Here is a 23,935-nt window from a genome sequence, read left to right as displayed (position 1 = left end):
CACACACACACACACACACACACACACACACACACACACAGTCATTGGTTCCCAAACTCTCCTCTGATCTGACTAACAGTGAAAAATTAGAAGCCATTTTCTTCCATTACCATGAATCCTTTAGCTTAGCTACCTACACAGTATACATATTCCACTTCAAATGACATGAAATATTGTACAATCCCTACTGTAAGGTATTCTATCCAATCTTCTCTCATGCGCACATTCTCATTTAGACATCTCTACTTTAATATCACTTTCATCTAATTTGGCATGGATTCGTGCAGACAGTATTTTCTCAACCCAAAACAAAAAGCTTGTGTCCCAGTGTGGCGCAGTGCATGGAGCAGAGTGATGTTATCGAGGTCACTCTGATCTAATCAGGTGTGAATGAAAGCTCTTGGCAGCGCCCCCAGGCCCAGCCTGTCGTCATCACTGGGAAGGAAGAAGGGGAGAGAGAGGAGAGATGGGGAAAGAGAGGAGAGATGGGGAAAGAGAGGAGAGAGGGGGAAAGAGAGGAGAGAGGGGGAAAGAGAGGAGAGAGGAGAGAGGGGGAGAGAGGAGAGAGAAGAGCGAGGGGGAAAGAGAGGAGAGAGAGAGGAGAGTGGTAGAGAGAGAGGAGAGAGAGAGGAGAGAGGGGGTGGAGTGTGGGGCTGCATCACATGGAGATATATAGATGTCAGGCTCTGTGGGACACTAGGGGTTTAGCCAGCCTCTACTCTGTGTGACTTGGTGGTGGATGGCAGGGAGAGAAATCGCCATCCGTAGCAAAACTAGACAAAAGCAGAGGAGACTCAAATTAATCATTTTCCAACTATTATGAGATCAGAATTTGACATTTGTATGTACCATCAATGATGCAAAATATATTGTATAATTAAAAAAAATTCAAACAGTTGGGTAAGACATTATGGCTGATATTCATCGTTGTATACGTCTAAGTGTGTCATAACAAAAAATAAGACTATATTTCAATGATAAAACTGCATACTGGTGAGAAGATTCCTTCATTTCACAAATACTAAACATTACACCTTCTCTGTATAGGCTGCACTGGCTGGCAGAGGAGCAGAACTCTCAGGAGCTTTTTTCACAGCCAGTCTGTCACCCAAACACAGGCCCCGCCCACACCAGCAGCCATTCAATAGAGAGGGACTCTACTTTCAATGGTCTGAACACTGACCAATCACTGAGCCCTAGCCTCTGGCTCTCAAAGGCTCAGCCAATAACTGATCTTCCTCTTCCACACATGACTAAATTCGCTCCTGTCCATCAACTGGTTCATATATATAGTTCATGCAAGAAAATGTGGAGCAGTTCAATAACTTGCGTAGTCAAGCTCCAGTGTCTATGTGTGTGTTTGTATGCGTCTGTGTGTGTGAGAGGGAGAGAAACAGAGTGAGAGAGAATGGAGGGAGAAAGAGGGAGGAGAGACAAAGAGTTAGAGTGTGTGTGGAAGAGAGAGAAAAAGAGAGAGGGGGAGAGAGAGAGAGAGAGAGAGAGAGAGAGAGAGAGAGAGAGAGAGAGAGAGAGAGAGAGAGAGAGAGAGAGAGAGAGAGAGAGAGAGAGAGAGAGAGAGAGAAAGAGATTGGGGGATTTGTAAGGCATTTATATTTGCTAACTACTGGCTGAATTTACATTGGAACAGGTAGAAGATCAGCTAGACAGCATTTGTTAGCGTGTGTGATTGTGTGAATGTGTTTTAGTATATGTGTTTGTGTGTGTGGGACAGAGACAGAGAGAGAGAGAGAGAGAGAGAGAGAGAGAGAGAGAGAGGGAGGGAGGGAGGAAGAGAGGGAGGGAGGAGAACCCGTTCCCCTTAGTTCCACACGAATCTCGTTCCTAGCAATAGCCTGGGGACGAGGTTAGTTCCACACTAACGCTTCAATGTGTGCACTTGAGGGAAGTTATGGAAGCTTTTTTCCTTTCTTTTCCCACCTAAACAGTCTTCAACATTCTGCAATAATATTGACGAGACAAGAAGAGAACTGAATAACTTTCCACTATTATTTAGGTGAGTATCCTTTATGTCTCTAACCCTTCCTCTCCCCCCAGTGTCTATTCATTTACAATCTGTGTTTTGTAACAGTTCACCTCTGGCCAACTGTGCCAGTCTCTCTCCTCTGCATGATTTCGGCATGGCTCTGAATATAGAACACATTCTATACAAATTATTTCTGAATTAATGTTTTCCTGTATTTGTTCACTAATGGTTTAGTTGAGTGTACTATAACTGCAATGAATGACCCTATTTTCCACCTACCTATTAGTAAAATGACTGTTTATAAAGAAGATGATAGTATAAATGTTATATTGTCTTTATTTGTGGAGTTATTATGACGTGTGTGTAGGCATGTGAGAGTATACGTACTAGGTACAGTTTGTCTTAAAGAGAGCATGTGTGATCTGAACAGAGAGTCTGTGTGTCAGACACTTTTTAAAAGGATGAATGTGTGAAAGAGAGAAACAGAGGGATTGTGTACAGTAGACAAAGCATGTGTGAGTGTGTGTGTTTTTTATTTTATTTTTAACCTTTATTTAACTTTTATTTAACAATGACGGCCTACACCGTGTGTGTGTGTGTGTGTGTGTGTGTGTGTGTGTGTGTGTGTGTGTGTGTGTGTGTGTGTGTGTGTGTGTGTGTGTGTGTGTGTGTGTGTGTGTGTGTGTGTGTGTGTGTGTGTGTGTGTGTGTGTGTGTGTGTGTGTGTGTGTGTGTGTGTGAATGAGTGCATGTTTCCCTGTGTGTGTTTCATAACGCTGGTTCCTGGGAATGTTGGCTGCGCCCAGTAGCAGGAGTAGTTGTGTTTGGTGTTTGACTGTGAGGAACTGAGCCAGACAGTGGACAAAAGCGTCCAGCCACATCCAGACAGAGACAGCCAGGGCAGGTCAGCCATTAGAGCAGTGGCTGGGGACAGGATAGGTCAACCAGCTGCTGCTCAATGTGCTGGAGGAGGGGACACTTGGCCCGGGGTTAGAGTGGGACCGGACGTCGCGGGAACAGCGGCTTCTTAAAGAGCAAACCACTTCTCTCTCTCTCTCTCTCTCTCTCTCTCTCCGGTCCCCAATCTCTGACTCAAAACATGCAGCGTAGTAAAAAATGCAGCATATTGTAAGAATATGTATTAACAGCAGTGAAAGAGGAAGAGAGAGTGTATTTATGAGAAAGAATTGTGTATTTTCTTCCGGTGGTGTGTGTGTGTGTGTGTGTGTGGGGGGGGGGGGGGGGGGGGGGGGGGGGGGGGGGTCGTAGGGGTTGGAATGTATTGAGTGACAGGAAATACAGCCGGTCGCTAGCTATCTTTTTTGTCGTGTCTGCTTTTGTCCAAAGCCCTTAATCCACTACAAAAGCTGTCTGAGAGAGGGACTAATAACACCAAAAACATTTCCCAAATCACATGAACAAACCGGCACAGTGACTCAGAGAAAAACATACCTTACAGAGGCTTACGACAACAACAACAAAATACCACAACAAGTATTAAAAAAACATCTACAATAATATCTGGACACGGCACTGATGACACTAGAAAAGCAGCTTTAAAAACAGCTTTAAAAACAAATGTTATAGCTGCACAGCTGTGGACTAAAGACAGGCAGCTTTTGACTCCATAGGCATTGTTAAAAACAGCTATAAATTTGGAGAATATCAACAGAAAAACAGCATTTGATGTGCATGTGCGTACCACATCCCCAGGATATAGACTCTCTGATTCAGACAGACGTGCTGAAAGGCCCAGTACAAGTAGTCCTTAGAGATGCCTTGACATGTAGAGTCTTGTTACTCTGAGTCACATGTCACTTGTTGATCTTTGAGTATTGGAGACTGAGATATGAGTGCATGCTTGGGGTGTCTGGGTGTAGTATGGACTACCCTGTACAGGAACTAGACTTTGCTCTGAGGCTGGAGCTTAAGCCCGTAGCTCCAGATCCCTCTCGGGCCCCTTTACCTGGATTTGAATAGAAACCAGACAGTGATTCCCCCCTCTCTGTCACCACTCCCGCTCTGGACAATGAGGATTTGTTAGCGCTCAGCCGCGAATCATGCTGAAACAAAGCACATAGCCACGCAGCCCAACATAGCACAGAGTAGAGCAGAGCGGGGCGGGCAGGCAGGGCGCCAGCAGGGGGGCCAGGGGGTTTGCGGGGGTGGGATTAGCAGACGAGGGCTCAGGCTAGGGGGATGGGGGATGAAATGGACAGGAAATTACTGGCTTTGATGAAGCAGTGGCAGATTCTCGCTGCCTAAAACGGGACACAGAGGCTCCTCCAGGGCCTTTCCACAGCTGTAAAAACCTGTCTGAGCAGAAAATGTCACCACACCTCTGTCACCTCGCTCTGGTCATGATGGGGCTGTTAAGACCCTACACAGGGGCTGTACAAATACTCACAAAAGTCTCCTATTTAGTATCGCTCTCTCTCTCTCTCTCTCTCTCTCTCTCTCTCTCTCTCTCTCTCTCTCTCTCTCTCTCTCTCTCTCTCTCTCTCTCTCTCTCTCTCTCTCTCTCTCTCTCTCTCTCTCTCTCTCTCTCTCTCTCACTCTCTCACTCTCTCACTCACAATCTCCGTCCCTGATCACACTGTTGGAATCAGGTTAGTCTAGATGACCCATTTTCACTTGACATCAGCACCCTGCATAGATATCTTACTGTAGGAAAAACGCAGACTTCACTGTTCAAATGTAGAAATTGTGCATGAACATTTTAAAACCCATAAGACCGTGGAGAATGTTCCCGACCAGTGTGCTTCTTACATCAAAGTAAAAGGGGCCCAGATGATGAGATAACTCTGAAGTGTGAAATCTGAATTTGGCATGCTTACAGTGAATAGTAATTTGTCATGTTAAGTGTAACCGAAATTGACTTTTCAGTTTCCTGAAAGGAACTTTGTGTGGATAAGAAGGGTTTCTTGTCATCGCTCTGTGCTAGAGCGGAGATCACGAAGGAAAAGGGAGGATGCTCAACTTCCTATTCTTCTCCTACAGGGTTCCAGTCTGTCTACCTACTCGAAAATCCATGTTTTAATTATTATTAGGCTGTTTTACAAGGGATGGATGTGGTCTGGATTATTTCCTTTGAAGATGAATCATTCTGTTTTTGCACTGAGAATTTCTCATCATTGCATTATCAGGAAACATAAATCAGTTAAATAATGTAAATGTTGTATATCACAAACTGAGGCTCCATTCTGCAACCTCCTTCCTCCTCCTATGCTGAAGCAGGGAGCAGAGAGCGTAATGTGTGCTTGTGTGCTCAGTGAATATGGAGATGGAAGTCCCATCTGGCTGTGTTAGAGCTGACCAGACATGGGCAGCAGATACAGGCCGCAGGCTGGTCATCTGCCTCTCAGACCCACATTGCTCTGATGTGCACGTCTCTTCCCATTACAATCAGACGCCACATTACATCAGCTGAGAGGCCAGAGAGCTGCTATCTGTATACCATACATATCCTCTCCACAGGCTCTTCTCCAAATAACCTAGCACTGTCACACCACCACCATCACCATCACCATCCTCCTGGCATCCATCGCCTGATTCAAGGTAATACTATTCCACTATCACCCTATGTAACACTCACTGAGGTCAAATCCCTATATCAAACGATAACTCTTCTATTTCTGGTGTACTGATAAGCTATAACATGTATTTCCGAGCCTTCTATCAGTTTGCAGGCCGTCAGTCCGGGCCGGGATATCATTGGCTATGGAGGGAAAAGCAGGCTCAGCAACAGACAAGGGCTGTGGGGAAAGCTCTATAATCAGCGTGGATTAGCAGATGATAAATCATGTGTTCACAGAAGTATACTGTCAGTGCTCTGAGGGAGAGAGAGACAGAGAAAGAAAGGGGTGGGAGGAACAGAGGCAGGGAGATAGAGAGAGGAAGAGAGAGTGAGAGTGAGAGAAAGAGAGCGAGAGATAGAGGGGGAGAGAGGGAGAGGGGGGGTGTGGGGGAGCGTGAGAGAGAGGGGGGGTGAAAGGTTGAAAGGGAGAGGCTGGAGAGAAGGATAGAAAAAGTGGAAGAGAAAGAAACATTACCAATGTTTTTACTGTAATTTAAAATAGAAAAATACAATAATGCTGGCTACCACGTCAGCGAGAAGGAGAGAGAGAAAAGGGAGAGAGAAAGAGGAGAGAGAAAGGGAGAGAGAAAGGGGAGAGAGAAAGAGGAGAGTAAAATCCAAAGCTCTGCCAACACTCCAGTTAATACAATCTTCTGCCTGTCAGATTACCTACTTTAATCCAGAAAGGTTAAACGCCTCTTAGAATTCTGAAAGGAGACATGAATTCAGCTGAGATTTCCTCATGCAGCGAGAGAGGAGGAAAGTGCCTGGAAGAGAGGTTAAGACTCTATGCAACTAACTAACTCTCTGGATCGATGCTCTTAACTCTGCTCCCCTGACTGGTTACACCTCAACAGATGTACTATATGAGCCAAATCTAATGCCTGGCATGGAGCGTTATTAACAGCACAGGACATCAGAGCTGTAATGTGCTACTTTAATTCAATCAAATCAGCAATATTATGAGTGACATTGATTGAGCCTTGGCTTGCCAATTGGCATGCCAAAACCTGACTATGCCCAAACTCAACTATGCATACATAGAATGGTAAAGACTAAGTTATCAGGGCAGAGTGGACTCTGTGATGAGGCAGGGGACACAATGTTATTAGTGTGTTGCTGGGACTGGAACTCACGCTGTGACACAGAGACAGACTACTGAGGAATAGAAATGCTTAGTTCCTTACACTGATTGATGGGTACAGTTTTACACAGGATGATGTGGCAGTTTCTACTCAGGTGCCTGTCTGCTAGAGGAAGCTCAGACAATAAGACGCCAATGGGTCAAAGAAGAGGCCCACACATGAACTAGTGACGTGCAGAGAAGACAAAAGGGTTCCTGGTAACATCCACCTTCATCCTGCTCATCCCTGGGTGGCAGGTAGCCTAGCGGTGAAGAGTGTTGGGGCTGTAACTGAAAGGTCGCTAGTTCAAATCCCCGTGCCTGCCAGGAGGAAATATCTGCCTGGGCTTAGCAGTTAACCCAAAACAACAACTGCTCCCGGTGTGGATTATGTTGAATAAGACATCCCCCTGCACCTCTCTAATTCAAAAGGGTTGAGTTAAATGTGGAAGACACAGTTTGGTTGAATGCATTCAGTTGTGCAAATGACTAGGTAACGCCTTATGTGGAATAACCAAGTCCCTTCTACTGAGAAACGAGAATAGACTTGGCGTGCCAATACCTGCCATAAGGCAACACAGCTCCAGGACAAAAGAAAAGTCTATCTATATTCAGGTCATTCCCATGCTGGCTCACTGCACTGGCTCCCAGTGATAACAGAAACATGAAATCAGCGATCCCACCCCTCCCTGCTATTTTAAATCTCACTGTGTGAGACTTCCCTCCATTGAGCCACCAGCGGGGGGTGGAGAGGCAGGTGGGAGAAGACGAGAGTAGAGATGGAGGGGAAGGAGAGATGGCGGGCGGCTGCATGCTTTATTTATTGTGATTCAGATTGCAGTGAGTGCAAACAGTCAGCAGAGGAGAAACTAATCCTCCTGGCTTGGAGATGATGCCATGACTGCACTGCGTCTACGTGGCATCTTAAAGATGAATTATGCGCAGTAAACAAGTGTTGTGTAACCTTTTGTTTGAGTCAGCCTTGAGGGAAAAAGTAGTATGAAAATGTATGCACTCACTACTGTAAGTCATTTCTCAATAAGAGCGTCTGCTAAATGACTCAAATGTTAATCTAGGAAACATTTTTCTGTGTTCAGAGAAATATGTCTGCTATGCATTCTGTAACGACTTAACTAACACATCTTCAAATAAACTGTACTGTTGTACTATAGCTCTGATAACAATATATCATCGGACCACAGTTGTGGATTTTGGTCTGAGCTCTATGACAAAGCCTGTGTTTAGGGGGCCAGTGGACCTGACCAATGAAAATAGGCTCCTTGAGACAGACGTGACAGCAGACACCAGAGAAATGTCACGGCTAACTCCAGTAGACACTAGCAAAGGGCTGCATCACTTTATGTTAGTAATCTTCAGAACTGCTCAGAGAAAGAGATTCAAATACATATTCATCAGCTTAACCACTCCTGATGAACACGAGCCAGTGCTGCATATTCTGAACTCTAGTCAGAGAGAGAGAGAGAGAGAGAGAGAAAGAGAGAGAGAGAGATAATGTTCGACCCCAACACATTGAGAACTGCTTTTACACAACAAAGCATTCCAGTCTGAGAGAAGGAGAATGATAGCTAGCTGCAGTGGGTGTGTGAGGAGAGAGATATTGAACCCTAAAAGAAACAGCCCAGTCTACGGACTAAGGGAAGTGATCTAGTGATCTACTCTTTGTAAAGAGTTATTTGTCTTTCTACACTACTAGCTAAGCTCTTCCCTTTGTGTGAAGGAAGAGGTTAACTGCGACAGCGTGGAGGGTTAGATAGAGCCGCCTGAGAGCGTTGAGGGTTAACTCTAAGTGCTTTTTGGCATTAAAGATAGAAAATGGCCCTGGCTGGCGCGCTGAGCGTTGGAAATGAAACACCCGGAGCATTGGCAGTGTCAGCGGTGGCACGTGGAGGCTTCTGAAGGCTTGGCATGGCGTACTGGGGCTTGGCGCTCTGCCTGGCAGAGATCTCCGAGTAGTAGTCCCTCAGCGCTGGGGGTGGTCCTTCCTTCCACCTGAGCCTCAGAGTATCACACCATATCATATAATACTACACCCAGTTGCTACAACTGTACAGCTAACTAACCACTAGCTACTCCACTACGAAACTGTAACAGACATCAACTATCACTACACCATAGCGGGACACTTAACATGATACTACCCCACTGCACCACTAAATCAAATTAAAAATACTCAATTTAGAAGAGGGATGTCAATTTCTGCAAGTTAATAACTTGTTAGATCTGACTTAAGAGCACATGTTCTGACTGGCATGGCAATTAAGGCATATTTGTTGGATTTGATTAGAGTTTTCTAACAAAATTCAGACCACTCCATAAAGTGATTAAATGTGTCTTTAAGAAGATATACAATTAAATGACAGTGTCCAAGGTCATTGTGTAATGCTGACAGACAGTCAGAGACATAGTGGAATGTGTACGTCAGAGCATGTCGCAGGCCGATAGAGACTCAGGTGAGGATTTTTGAACTGGCATGTTAAAAGTGTCAGATTAAAGGGATTTATCTATATCCCCAGAGTCAGATGAAATTGTGGATAATACATTTTTATGCTAGTAGATACCCATAGGCTTCCAGTCATTGCGCTAACACTAGTTAGCATTGGCTCTAACTACCTCTAACTTCCTTCATACTGTACAGAGACATAAACATGGTATCCACAAACTCAACTGACTCTATGGAAGTAGATAAAATCCTGAATTATCCCTTTAAAAGTGGGTACAGTATGTGACAAAATGCTCTCACACATTCCCACCGTCAAATATATAAGTGTTTAAATGCAGTCTCCTCATGTCTACTGTAGATTGTATTAGATCAAATGTTAATAAGACACAGATTGCCTAGCCTTGTTTCTTAGTGTCAGATAGGTGGAATCCAGGATCCTGTTTATGGATTTGAGCACCATGACGTCAGCCAGTCAGACAGTACACAGTGTGCCATTCTCATTGTCTGACCTCTGGAATGTGCTGACAGTGCAGGGTTCACGTTGGTTCAGTGAGTGTTACAGTTAAATCCAGTTCACTCTGTGGCCTCCTGGTTCACTGTTATTAACTCACTCAAACAGTCCAGAACGCTCAGTTCCGATTTCCCAACTTGACACTTATGCAAAGTGCAGTGAAAAGTACAGATTGTTTCAGTGATAGCAGCCTAGGTTGTCTTAGACAGAAGTGGTGCATAATCCAACCTATTTATAAGTAAATATGTGTGGATTGTGGGATTGCCCATGTGTTCTGTGTGCAAACAGAACAGGTCAGTCAAACGAAAAGAGAGGAAAGAGATATTCCTAAATGACAAGCCCCTGTGTGTCTGGGGCAGACAGCCACAGTGTACAAGTGCATAGAAAAGTTTGGGAACCACAGCCAACCCAAAGCTAGGATAATCTCTGACCAGGCTGAAAAACAATCACTGCTTACTTTGAAACTCAAGATCCACTCTACAAAATGAGGATGAGAGAAAAATGCTTTTCCAAACATGTTTTGTTAATCATCAACATTGCTACAGAAAATAACTTGCATGGGATATATGAAATTAGATTGAATGTGAGAAACATGACAACAGAATACTGTAGTGATAGTGGTGTCTCAGTGAACTGTGTCAGAATGCTGTATATTAATAGTCTATTAATTCAACCAACTGAGCACTTCATTCTTTCTGCACAGTATGGGTGATGGTGGGTCTCTTAAAGCAGCCTGAAGGTGTAGAGACAACGCTACTGTATCAAACTCAGAGGTCTGGTGAACCAATCAATTATATCAGTCTTTCATGTTTGATAGAACGAACAGAGACAGAAAGCCTGTAATCCAGTGCTCTATAGCAAGACATGTTCTAAAGCCAAAAATATCTCTCTAATTAGTTGCATAATATTCCATAATTTTTTAACCAGGCTTTGTATTCGACCACCCATCCTGAATACCAGATGTGTGTGCCAAAGAGTAGAAGAAATAACAAAAGCAAGAGAAGTGTCTAAAATCCCTGCTGCATGTTGCATAGTTAAGAGGAGCAGCCCAATTGGAGAGTCCGTTAATAAAACATGACTGCATGAGTCTCCAACCTCAAAGAGGCTAACACAGTAAGATGCTGTGTTTCCTGTGCAGTGCTGAGCAGTGGCTGGGATTAGGAGCAGGGTAGCGGGAACAGCCGTCAAACCACTAACAACGCTGCAGTGTAATGGTTTAGCCTGTATAGGATTTTTCTACAACACTCGCTCAAATAACCATCATGCTATAATCCCATTTCTCCAATACATTTTTTAAGGATTGATTTACTTGCTGTATTGGATTGTATATTCATGCTCTTTCTTCTTCTCTGTCTGTTTTCCCCACATCACAGGTGACTGGGATGTGTGAGGAGGAGAGGTGTGTGAGGCGGAGAGGAGCGTGAGGAGGAGAGGAGTGTGAGGATGGAAGTTGCTGGGGGAGAGAGGAGCGCTGCTCTGGGCTCAGTGAGAGGTGAGAGTCTTGTTCGCAGCAGCAGAAGAGGAAGATGATAATAGAATTCACCACAGCTGCAGGAACGACTATTTCGGGAAACCTAACACCATGACTCTCCACTCCTCTCCTGCTGGCACCCTATCAACACCAGCATGGGTGATAACAAACTGGGCATCCACATTGTAATGAGCAGCCTTCTTTAAATCTGCTGGGCTGGGAACAGCAGCCTATATTATGGGGTGTAGTGGTTGCTGATCTAAGGACATGAGAGTGACAACTAAAGGATGACAACTTTCTGCTGGTGCCCTCGGTAAACATTCAACGCTGTCGGTGAGTTTGAGCATCTGTCCAAAACCATCGACCGTTAAATGTACCCTGTGGGCCACCGTTAAAGAGACACCCTGCAAGAAGAGAGATGAATACTTTCTCTAATTCTTCCCTGCTCCCCTGGTGAACAGAATCTTCAGTTACTTCCCATACTGGACTAGTTAAGAGGCCCAACTCTTAAGGCTGCAATAAACATTCATTGCTGTCGGTGGGTTTACATGAGAACAACTCACTGATCAATGAATGCAGACTGCGGTACAAACACCTCAAGGCCTTTATTTCAGCAGAGAGTGATGGAATAGAGCGGATGACATGTATCGTGCCTTCAAAAAGTACTACCCCTTGATTTACTCCATATTTTGTTGTGTTACAGCCCGAAATCAAAATGTATTAAATTATTTTTTATTCTCATCCATTTACACACAATACCCCATAATGACAAAGTGAAAACATATTTTTAGAAATGTTTGCACATTTATTGAACATGAAATTCAGAAATATCTTTGGCAGCAATTACAGCTGTGAGTCTTTGTGGGTAAGTCTCTAAGAGCTTTCCACACCTGGATTGTGCAACATCTGCCCATTTTCAAAATTCTTCAAGCTCTGTCAAATTGGTTGTTGATCATTGCTAGACACCCATTTTCAGGTCTTGCCATAGATTTTAAAGAAGATTTAAGTCAAAACTGTAACTCAGACACTAAGGAGAATTCACTGTCTTCTTGGTAAGCAACTCCAGAGTAGATTTAGCCTTGTGTTTTAGGTTATTGTCCTGCTGAAAGGTGAATTCATCTCCCAGTGGCTGGTGGAAAGCAGACTGAACCAGGTTTTCTTCTAGGATTTTGGCTGTGCTTAGCTTTTAATGAACAATTACAAGCCACCACTATGCTTGAAAATATGGAGAGTTGTACTCAGTAATGTGTGGTATTGGATTTGCCACAAACATAAAATGTTGTATTCAGGACAAAAAGTAAATTGCTTTGCCACATATTTTTGCAGTATTACTTCAGTGCCTTGTTGCAAACAGGATGCATGATTTGGAATAATTTTTATTCTGTACAGGCTTCCTTCTTTTCACTCTGTCAATTAGGTTAGTATTGTGGAGTAACTACATTGTTGTTGATCCATCTTCAGTTTTCTACTATCACAGCCATTAAACTCTGTAACTGTTTTCAAGTCACCATTTATAGAATAACTATGTTCAAAGTAATGAGTCGGGACATCGGTTATAAGATGAACGCTTATTTTTAGTAATAATACTTGTTCACATTGCATTTTACCACTTTAGATTCTACAAAATAATAAAATAAAGTTTGCTAGCAAAAGCCAGGATAATCCCTTCTCACATAACTGGAGCGTTCTCGTTCGTTTGTTCTTACTTCCTGTCGCAAGGCATTCTGGTACTTGCAGTCAATAGCGTAATCCAATACTAACCAATACAACAGAAATATGTGCATTGTTCTCTCAATCTCCATCACATGAATTATAATACAATTACTATTGTACACATGTAAATAACTATAAAAGAAAATATATTTAGATACATCAGTGAAATTACTTTAAACATTAACTCTGTAACCCGTTAAAGTTAATACACGACTGAGGGACCTTAAAGATAATTGTGTGTTGGGCACAGAGATGAGGTAGTCATTCAAAAATAATGTTAACCACTATTATTGCACACAGAGTGAGATCATGCAACTTATTTTATGACTTGTTAAGCACATTTTTCTTGTTCTTGTTTGGTGGGGGAGCTCATTAAAATAATAGCCAGTGTTTAGAATAATACAAAGGAGGATATGGTATATTTCTACCGTTGTGTACCTATTTAGGGTACACCACCATGAAGAGAATGACATTCATATCCATAATTATGCATTTTTGTGTAGTACAGATCAGGGACCCATGATGAAATTCCGTTACCGCAATGCTGTTACTGGGTGTAAATCCACTTCACTTACTGTAGTTCAATAACAAAACAAGTGTTTTCAAACTCAAGGTGTCATGTCATCGCTGACTTCCCATTCTTTCTGCAGACATCTTTAAAACTGAGTTTAACATAAAAAACTGAGGGAGATTTTACTGGAATTCTGTTACCAACCTTTTTATCTGCACAATTCTTCCAGTAAGGGCTGACCCCATTTAGTCGACTGGTCGATTGTTTGGTCGATAGGTTGTTGGTCAACCGAGATTTCTTTAGTCAAGCAGTGGGGGAAAAAATATAGTAATCATGGTGTATAAGACACGTCTGAGTGGACTGATCCATTGTGGAGGCCGTGGGGATGGCACAGTCCATCACTCTAAGACATGTGCTACTGAAATTGTATATGGTTATATTACATAAGAAGGAATGGTGCAACACTAATAAAAAAATATATATTTCATAGCAAATGCACTTTCTCCCGCATTGGATAGCGGTCGATGTCCTCGGTTCTGAAACATCAGTGCGCTGTCGAATTGGCGCCTTTTCCTAGACCGTGTTGCTATGTGCATAATAGCAAAGTTACCCAGCATATGTGTGTTGAGAACAATGCAGTGGAGGCAGCAGAGGAGTTAGGAGATAAGAAAACAGCCCTTGCCTTAATTGTCTAAGAAAAGTGAGGAGAGAGGAAAATCCAACTTAATTAGGTCTATGAATCAACATCCTAACTGTTAAGTGACTATTACAAATCCAGTCTTGTTCCTTATATTTCTGCCTTAAATACACTGCCTTCTTCTCTCATCATTAACATATTATTGTTATTGTTGCATTCCAGGATGTATGCAATAGGCATGCCCCTTTTAAAAAATTCAGGATTAAAGGCAGAGAGAACCCTTGGTTTACTAAGGAACTTACAAAAATCATAAGGGAACGAAATGCTATGTGGGCTAAAGCAAGAGGGACTGGTTTGGATGGCTTTTTTAACATCTTCGAAATATGGGTGTGGCTATGATCCGTAAATTGAAAGCAGACCACTACCTGAAATCTACTTCACAAAATGTAAATAATCCATCCAAATTTTGGCAAGTAGTGAAGGGTTTGTAGTGCAAAAAAGATACACAGCTTCCCAAACAATTGTTGGTCGATACACAGATTGTAACTGAGAGAACCGCCATTCTGAAAGCCTTGAATACGCATTTTTTTAGATGCAGGCAGTTTATTTGAAAAGGTCAAAGGTATAATTGAGCCCCCTATGAATTTACCTGACACCCCTGTGCACTACGTCACCAGGTTCTCCTTTTCATCCTTCTCTGTTTCAGAAGTGTGTAAAGCCCTGAAAGAAATTGATTTTTAAAAATCCCCTGGTAGGCTGGTCCTGATGAACTAGACCCCGCCTAAAGGTCTACTTCCAAGAAAACAACATCTTAAATTGAATACAATCAGGTTTTAGGTCTGGCCACAGCACTGTTTCAGCAACATTGAAGGTTTTAAATGACATCCACTGTGCTCTTGATAAGAAGTTACATTGTGTGTCTGTTTTTATTGATTTGTCAAAGGATTTTGACACCGTGGACCATGCTGTGTTAGTGCAAAGGTTGAAATGTTGTGGAATTACTGGTCATGCTCTAGATTGGTTTATAAATTACCTATCAAATCGTACACAATGTGTAATGGCGGATGGTTGTAAATCTGAGTCCATAGACGTGTGCTCAGGTGTTCCGCAAGGTTCTATTTTGGGCCCACTGTTGTTCATTTTGTATATCAACAACATTGGGGATCTTGTTGAAACAGCGGATGTTCATTTTTATGCAGATGATACTGTTCTTTATTCAAGTGGTAGTAGTTTATCTTTAGCTTTTGAAAATGCCCAAAGAGCATTTAACATCATACAACAGAATCTGTATGATTTAAAGCTGATTCTACATTCGGGTAAAACAAAATGCATGGTATTTTCAAATGCCAGGCATGTTACAAATCATGTTATTTGCAACATTGGCTGGACATACTATAGAGCAAGTTAAAGTGTACAAATATTTAGGTGTGTGGGTTGATGATAAGCTGAGCTTCACTGTGCATGTAGAGAACTTGATAAGGAAGCTCAAGCTGAAAATAGGATTTTATTACCGGCATAAGGCTTGTTTTTCTTTTGAGGCCAGGAAGGAGCTGGTACGATGTACATTACTGTCGGTTTAAGATTTTAGTGATGTTATACATATGCAGGCCTCAGCCACTACCCTGAGAGCACTTGATTCAGTGTATCATGCAGTCCTCAGGTTCATTTCAAATCAGAAACTTCTAACACATCATTGTGATCTCTACAGCGCTGTTGGCTGGTCGTCATTGACCTTGCGTAGGCTTGAACACTGGTATACACTGATTTATAAGGCCATATTGGGTAAAATGCCATTTTATCTCTGTTCTTTTTTCGTCAGGTCAGTAAATAAATATAATTTTACGGTCCCATTCTGATTTGCTTCTAACATTACCAAAAATTAGAACAGGACATGGTAGAAATAGTTTTAGTTACTTAGCTCCGTGGTCCTGGAATTCTGTCATGAACATTTTAAAATGTGATGATCTAGTTTCGTTGGTGGAGTTTAAACACTTGATCGATGTATATATCATAGAAGAGTGTAATTGTTTTTAGGCCAGCTGTTTTTAGTCAAGACGTTTGTGTTTTTAATGTAAAATGTTTTTCTTGTACTGTATGTGTGTTTATAGTTTTGTTAAATGTTGTGTTAGTAAGTGTGTTAGTTAGGTAAGTTGTTTTGTCTGAAACGTTGTTCCCTCTGCTGCTATTGGACCAGGTCTCTCTTGGAAAAGAGATGTTATCTCAATGAGAAAAAACCTGTATAAATAAAGGTAAAATAAATAAGATAAAAAATAATAAATGTGCCTGGATATATAGCCTACTTTAATAGCCTACTGATTCCATGAGCACCAAGCCTCACGCAACCACAATATGTCGGATAAACGATTTCACAAATTTGTCTGTTTATAATCTTTGCTATGATGTAATAAAGGCTTAAAAATTGTCATTAGAACAGCCTCTCTGGTATTACTTAGAATGTATTTTGTGTTGAGGTCAGGTGGGCCCTGGCGCTTCAGCAAACAAAGGAAAGGAGGGGTGTTCAACAACAATGACAAAAGGTAAAAAGAAGTTGGAGCACTCAACAACAAAAAAAGGCAGAGATTGATTTCTTATTGCTCACTTTAATCCATTGTACAGGATGCGGACAGGTGACTGACGCTTGACATCTTCCTCAGAGTGACCTGACCATTGCACTTAGCACTTAGCTATTTATAGCCTAACGCAGGGTGGGCAAACTTTTTGGTTCGAGGGCCACATCGGGATTTTGAAATTCAAAGGAGGGCACCATTTTTTGGGAGACCAATTGTTTGTTAAAATCCATTTGTGGGGGCCTCCCGAGTGACGCAGCTGTCTAAGGCACTACAGACCCGGGTTCGATCCCAGGCTGTGTCACAGCTGGCCGTGACTGGGAGACCCATGAGGCGGCACATAATTGGCCCAGCGTTGTCCAGGTTAGGAGATGGTTTGGCAGGCCGAGATTTCCATGTCCCATCGCGTTCTAGCGACTCCTGTGGCGGCTCCTGCACGCTGACACTGTTGCCAGGTGTACGGTGTTTCCTCTGACATATTGGTGTGGCTGGCTTTCGTGTTAAGCGGGCATTATGTCAAGAAGCAGTGCGGCTTGGTTGGGTTGTGTTTCGGAGGATGCACAGCTCTCAACCTTCGCCTCTCCCGAGTCCATATGGGAGATTGTCTCCGCGGGCCGGATTGAAGTGCCCGGCGGGGCGGATACAGCCCGTGGGCCGTACTTTGCCCCCCTTTGGCCTAGTGTCTCATTGTGAGACAACAATATAATCCAAGATGAATCAATTAATCCAAGATGGCGTTGCAGTAGGACGTGTGTATCGGTCTTTGTCTTATCCTGTGTCTTATCCCGTGTAAATAGACAGTATTTTTCGTATATATCTAAATCTCACTTTCTATCTACGAACTAAATATACTTTCCAGCAACCCTCCTCACCAAATTTGGTACGGATCTGCTATTTTTATTCCTTATAACTGGAACTTCCATCAGGAGCAAGCCAGCTAACTAGCTACTAGTCTTTGTTAGCACCTGCCAGTCTGCACAGCGCGATATCAACCCAGATCATATCGGACTGCTTCTCTCTACCATATCACCGGATTCCTGCCGCTCTGGATCATTACACCGGATCATTGCAGCTAGCTAGCTGCAAACGAGTGGCTACTGTTAGCTAACGCCCCTAACCAAAAGCAAGCACCAGCTAGCCTTGAGCTAGCCTCGAGCTAGGCCCATATACTAGCACATTCTAGGGCAACAATAGCTCCTTTGCCAATTGACCTGGACCCTTTATTGTCGACATGGAGCCCCGCCTATCCATCATGACTGGACTGCCGATGTGATCGCCCGATGTGGTCTCAACAGGCTATTCTGTTACAACCATCTACTAGCCCCGGCCCGCTAGCTTTTCTGAACGCTGTGTCCCCTGCTCGCCTAGCGTAGTAGTGACAACGGCACCCTGACTCACCTATTGCTGCTCTTTTGACCCTATGATCACTCAGCTACAGAGCTGATGCCCCCTGGACTGTTTCAATAACACGGTACCTCATTTTGTTTACCTGTCAGCCCCAGCCTCGAACTCAGGTCCTGTATGTACCGAACTGCCCCGATCTGCCCATTCATCGCCATTTACCCGTTGTTGTCTTAGCTCTCCTGATCAACACCTGTGATTGCTTTATGCCTCTCTCTAATGTCAATTAGCCTTGTCTACTGCTATCTTGGCTAGTTCTTACTGTTTTATTTCACTGTAAAGCCCTCAATCTCAATCAAAATGCCTTAGATAGCTCCTTTGTCCCACCCCACACACATGCGGAGAACTCACCTGGGTTAACTGGTGCCTCCACAGACGAAACCTCTCTCATCGTCACTCAACGCCTAGGTTTACCTCCACTGTACTCACATCCTACCATACCCTTGTCTGTACATTATGCCTTGAATCTATTCTACCACGCCCAGAGATCTGCTCCTTTTACTCTCTGTCCCCAACGCACTAGACGACCAGTTCTTACAGCCTATAGCTGTACCCTTATCCTACTCCTCCTCGGTTCCTCTGGTGATGTAGAGGTTAACCCAGGCTCTGAGGCCCCAGTTCCACCCCTATTCCCCAGACGCTATCATTTGTTAACTTAAAAGCGTTGGGTTCATGCATGTTAACATCAGAAGCCTCCTCCCTAAGTTTGTTTATTCACTGCTTTAGCACACTCTGCCAACCCTGATGTCCTAGCCTTGTCTGAATCCTGGCTAAGGAAGGACACACAAAATTCTGACATTTCCATCCCCAACTACAACCTTTTCCGCCAAGATAGAACTGCCAAAGGGGGTGGCGTTGCAATCTACTGCAGAGATAGCCTGCAGAGTTCTGTCTTACTATCCAGGTCTGTGCCCAAACAGTTCGAGCTTCTACTTTTAAAAATCCACCTTTCCAGAAATAAGTCTCTCACTGTTGCCGCTTGTTATAGACCCCCCTCAGCTCCCAGCTGTGCCCTGGACACCATATGTGAATGAATTGCCCCCATTTATCTTCAGAGTTTGTACTGTTAGGTGACCTAAACTGGGATATGCTTAACACCCCGGCCATCCTACAATCTAAGAGAGATGCCTTCAATCTCATTATCATGGAACCTACCAGGTAAACACTAAATCCGTAAACACGGGCACCTTCATAGATATCACCCTGACCAACCTGCCCTCTAAATACACCTCTGCTGTCTTCAACCAGCATCTCAGCGATCACTACCTCATTGCCTGCGTCCGTAATGGGTCCGCGGTCAAACGATCACCCCTCATCACTGTCAAACGCTCCCTAAAACACTTCAGCGAGCAGGCCTTTCTAATCGACCTGGCCCGGGTATCGTGGAAGGATATTGACCTCATTCCGTCAGTAGAGGATGCCTGGTATTTCTTTAAAAGTGCTTTCCTCACCATCTTAAATAAGCATGCCCCATTCAATTTTTTTAAAATAAGAATAGATATAGCCCTTGGTTCACTCCAGACCTGACTGCCCTTGACCAGCACAAAAACAACATGTGGCGTACTGCATTAGCATCGAATAGCCCCCGCGATATGCAACTTTTCAGGGAAGTTAGGAACCAATATACACAGGCAGTTAGGAAAGCAAAAGCTAGCTTTTTCAAACAGAAATTTGCATCCTGTAGCACAAACTCCAAAAAGTTCTGGGACACTGTAAAGTCCAGGGAGAATAAGAGCACCTCCTCCCAGCTGCCCACTGCACTGAGGCTAGGAAACTGTCACCACCAATAAATCTACGATAATCGAGAATGTCAATAAGCATTTGTCTACGGCTGGTCATGCTTTCCACCTGGCTACCCCTACCCCAGTCAACAGCTCTGCAGCCCCCACAGCAACTTGCCAAAGCCTCCCCTATTTCTCCTTCACCCAAATCCAGAGAGCTGATGTTCTGAAAGACCTGCAAAATCTGGATCCCTACAAATCAGCTGGACTAGACAATCTGGACCCTCTCTTTCTAAAATTATCCGCCGCAATTGTTGCAACCCTTATTACTAGCCTATTCAACCTCTCTTTCGTATCATCTGAGATTCTACTTCTGGCCCTTCGTTGGACACTGTGTTAACAAACCTCCAGACGAGTTTGAATGCCATGCAACACACTTTCCGTGGCCTCCAACTGCTCTTAAATGCAAGTAAAACTAAATGCATGCTCTTCATCCGATCGCTGCCCGCCCATCTAGCATCACTACTCTGGACGGTTCTGACTTAGAATATGTGGACAACTACAAATACCTAGGTGTCTGGTTAGACTGTAAACTCTCCTTCCAAACTCATATTAAACATTTCCAATCCAAAATCAAATCTAGAATCGGCTTTCTATTTCGCAACAAAGCATCCTTCACTCATGCTGCCAAACATACCCTTGTAAAACTGACTATCCTAAATAGCCTCCAACACTCTACTCAGAAAATTGGATGTAGTCTATCACAGTGCCATCTGTTTTGTCACCAAAGCCCCATTTACTGCGACCTGTATTCTCTCGTTGGCTGGCACTCGCTTCATATTCGTCGCCAAACTCACTGGCTCCAGGTCATCTATAAGTCTTTGCTAGGTAAATCCCTGCCTTATCTCAGCTCACTGGTCACCATAGCAGCACCTACCCGTAGCATGTGCTCCAGCGGGTATATTTCACTGGTCATCCCCAAAGCCAACTCCTCCTTTGGCCGCCTTTCCTTCCAGTGAATTTAGACGTGTTCTCTGCTGCCAATGACTGGAACAAATTGCAAAAATCACTGAAGCTGGAGTCTTATATCTCCCTCACTAACTTTAAGCATCAGCTGTCAGAGCAGCTTACCGATCATTGCACCTGTACATAGCCCATCTGTAAATAGCCCACCCAACTACCTCATTCCCATATTGTTATTTATTTTTTTGCTCCTTTGAACCCCAGTATCTCTACTTGCACATTCATCTTCTGCACATCTATCACTCCAGTGTTTAATTGCTAAATTGTAATTATTTCATCACTATGGCCTATTTATTGCCTTACCTCCCTAATCTTACTACATTTCCACACACTGGATATAGACTTTTCTATTGTGTTATTGATTGTACGTGTGTTTATTCCATGTGTAACTCCGTGTTGTTTGTGTCCACTGCTTTGCTTTATCTTGGCCAGGTCGCAGTTGTAAATGAGAACTTGTTCTCAACTGGCCTACCTGGTTAAATAAAGGTGAAATTAAAAAAAAATCTAAGTAACAAAATTATAATGATAATAAGTCGTATGGTAAATTACAAATTATAGCGCAAAATAATAAGATAAATAGTGTGTCTCGTTAATCAATAGGCCTTGTCAAAATATACATAGGTGATATTTGGGTGTCTGTGAATCGTTTAGCCCCTTGGATCCACAGTGTCTAAGGAGTACTGCCATAATGCCTCTCTGTGGTTTAGTTAACATTCAATCAGCTGTGTGTAACGAACTCGTCTAGATTGCGCTCACGGCACAACCCGGTGAGCGGGCAAAAACAAGCACGTGGGGGTGTTTTGTCCTGGTTTCTATTAGTGCCAGTGAGTAGGCTTTAACCTTCAGTCTCTCTAGCAAGAGTATAAGCCTGTTCAATGACACCCTTATCATACCCGCTTTGCAGGAACCTGGTGAGCATATCATTAACTTTGCACTTGAAATCTACATCTATACTACAGTTATGTCAAAGTCTTAGTAATTGACCCACTGGTATGTTCCGCTTAAGGTGTACTGGGTGGTTACTGTCTGGGCGTAAAAGTCTATTCCTACTCCAACTTGTTTTCTTTATTTTTGTGGATTGTAAGATCCAAGAAGTCTACTTTCTCCCAACTCCCTGCTGTGAATTTGAGATTGGGGTCAGATAAATGAATATAAGAAATGAACTCTGATAGGAGAGCGTCAGCCCCATTCCATACCAATAGTTGTCGTCAATGTATCTTTTCTAAAGTGTGACATTCTGAAAATGTGTTTTTTTCTGGAAATCATAAATGAAGGTCTCCTCCCAGTGTCCCATAAATACATTTACATAGATTGGAGTGAATCCGGCTCTCTGTTTGTAGAAACTGCCCGCATATTGGAAATAATTTGATGTGAGGGCTTTTTCAGTGAGCAACAAAATAAAGTTAGAGGAGGTAAGATACCTTCCAGTCTAGTGTTGAGATAGTGAGAGAGCGCTCGTAGGCCTGCGTCATGTGGGATATTAGTGTAGAGAGACTGAACGTCAAGTGTAACCAAGATGCTTTCAGTGTGGCATCTATAGTTATTGATGATCTTAAGCACATCCCTGGTATCTCCTAAAAAGGCTGGCAATACTGGCACAAATCAACATACTGAGACAGGGGTTCAATAGGGCTACTGTTACCTTACACTATGGGACGTAAAGGAGGTTTATCCACGCTTTGATGTATTGTCGGTAGGCCATAATAAACTGGACAGGCTGGTTGTGTGGCATAATGACAAAGTTCTTCTTCGTTTCCGTTGTCAGTGTGGCATAATGATAAAGTCCTCCGTTTCCGTTGTCAGTGTGGCATAATGAGAAAGTCCTTCTCCGTTTCCGTTGTCAGTGTGGCATAATAAGAAAGTCCTTCTCCGTTTCCGTTGTCAGTGTGGCATAATGAGAAAGTCCTTCTCTGTTTCCGTTATCAGTGTGGCATAATGAGAAAGTCCTTCTCCGTTTCCCACTGAAAGAGCGTTATCAAGGAAGCAATCTATATCCTCTTTTATTCTACCTGTGGGGTTGGAACGGAGAGGGACATAGAACTTAGGGTCAGAAAGTTGAGCATAGACCTCACTCCCTTAACAGCATTTGTCTTTCAGTTCCTTCAAAGCATTTTGATCATCATTACTGAGACTAACTGCTTGTTTAGGAGTGTTGCGGGCCAATTTAGCAAAATCCTGTTCTATCAGCCTACTGTAGGTGAGAGCAGAGGTACTCAAATTAGCATAAGGCACATCAGAAATACCAGATGCATTATAGTTTCTAAACACTGCATTGCTATTACACAATGGTTGCCTATTAGCACAGAATAAATTATTTAAATGTAATTGGCGAACAAATTTGAAAGTGTCAACTTTTCATGCAAAAGGTGCCATCTTATTAGAAGGTGAGAAAGAGAGTCCTTTATTCTGGTCTAACACTTGGGCATCCTGAGAGGCCCTGGTGATATGTTGATCACCCAAAGATCTTTTTGCGGTACCAACTGGACCTCCTCAGGTGGGCTGAGAGTGGATTTCCTCCCCCTCCAGCCCCGCTGGAGTTTGTTAACCAATTTACTAATGTGATTATAATATGTTATATGTCAGGCCCTATTGGTCACGTGCCCTGCGATGCATACGTGTCAAGTAAAGAGAGCAAGAGTTGAGGGAATAGAGAATCTTTTTCCTAAACAAGTGAGGGCTTTTGGTAAGATAATTTTTCAGTCAGTTCGGGCGGCGTTTGGTGGTCGAAGTCGCCGACCTTCTAGCCATCGCTGATCCTCTTTTCATTTTCCTTTGGTTTTGTCTTGTCTTGTATCATACCTGGTTCCAATCCCATTCATTATATGTTGTGTATTTAACCCTCTGTTCCCCTCATTGTCCTTGTCGGTGATTGTTTGTTTGTAAGCTATGTGCAAGATATGTTCTGGTGTGACGGGTTTTGCAAGAACTTGTATTATTTTCTATATTTTGGTTTTCAGAGTTTTTGAGCACTTATTAAACTGCTCCGTTTTATACCAAGTTCGATCTCCTGCGCCTGACTTCCCTGCCACCAGCACGCACCCTTACAAGGTTGTGTCTATATATGGAAAGATACATTTTCACATTTCAACCAATCGATTTTTTGTCGGGGACAGCACTACTTCCAGTAAATGTGTTTTTGTAAAATGGTCAGTGTAAATTGTTAAAAGTTGTCCTTGTGCATAGAGCTGTATGGTTTGTTAAACTTTTAAATTAATGGTGTTTGTTTGGCATACTTT

General features: G+C 43.1%; 1 protein-coding gene and 1 long non-coding RNA gene across 2 annotated transcripts in view; one reads left to right on the top strand and one right to left on the bottom strand.

The window, feature by feature from the left end:
- Positions 1 to 23,935, bottom strand: part of LOC129853422 (nuclear receptor subfamily 6 group A member 1-A-like) — a 129,636-nt gene that overhangs the window by 67,424 nt on the left and 38,277 nt on the right. The gene's annotated exons all lie outside the window — the stretch shown is intronic.
- On the top strand, positions 1,336 to 16,418 carry LOC129853423 (uncharacterized). Its single transcript, XR_008759123.1, has 2 exons — positions 1,336 to 2,014; positions 11,029 to 16,418. It is a non-coding gene; the product is annotated as an uncharacterized LOC129853423 (long non-coding RNA).

Source organism: Salvelinus fontinalis, chromosome 4 (genome assembly GCF_029448725.1).
Source record: "Salvelinus fontinalis isolate EN_2023a chromosome 4, ASM2944872v1, whole genome shotgun sequence".
NCBI lineage: Eukaryota > Metazoa > Chordata > Actinopteri > Salmoniformes > Salmonidae > Salvelinus > Salvelinus fontinalis.
This window is presented reverse-complemented; position numbering and strand designations above follow the sequence as displayed.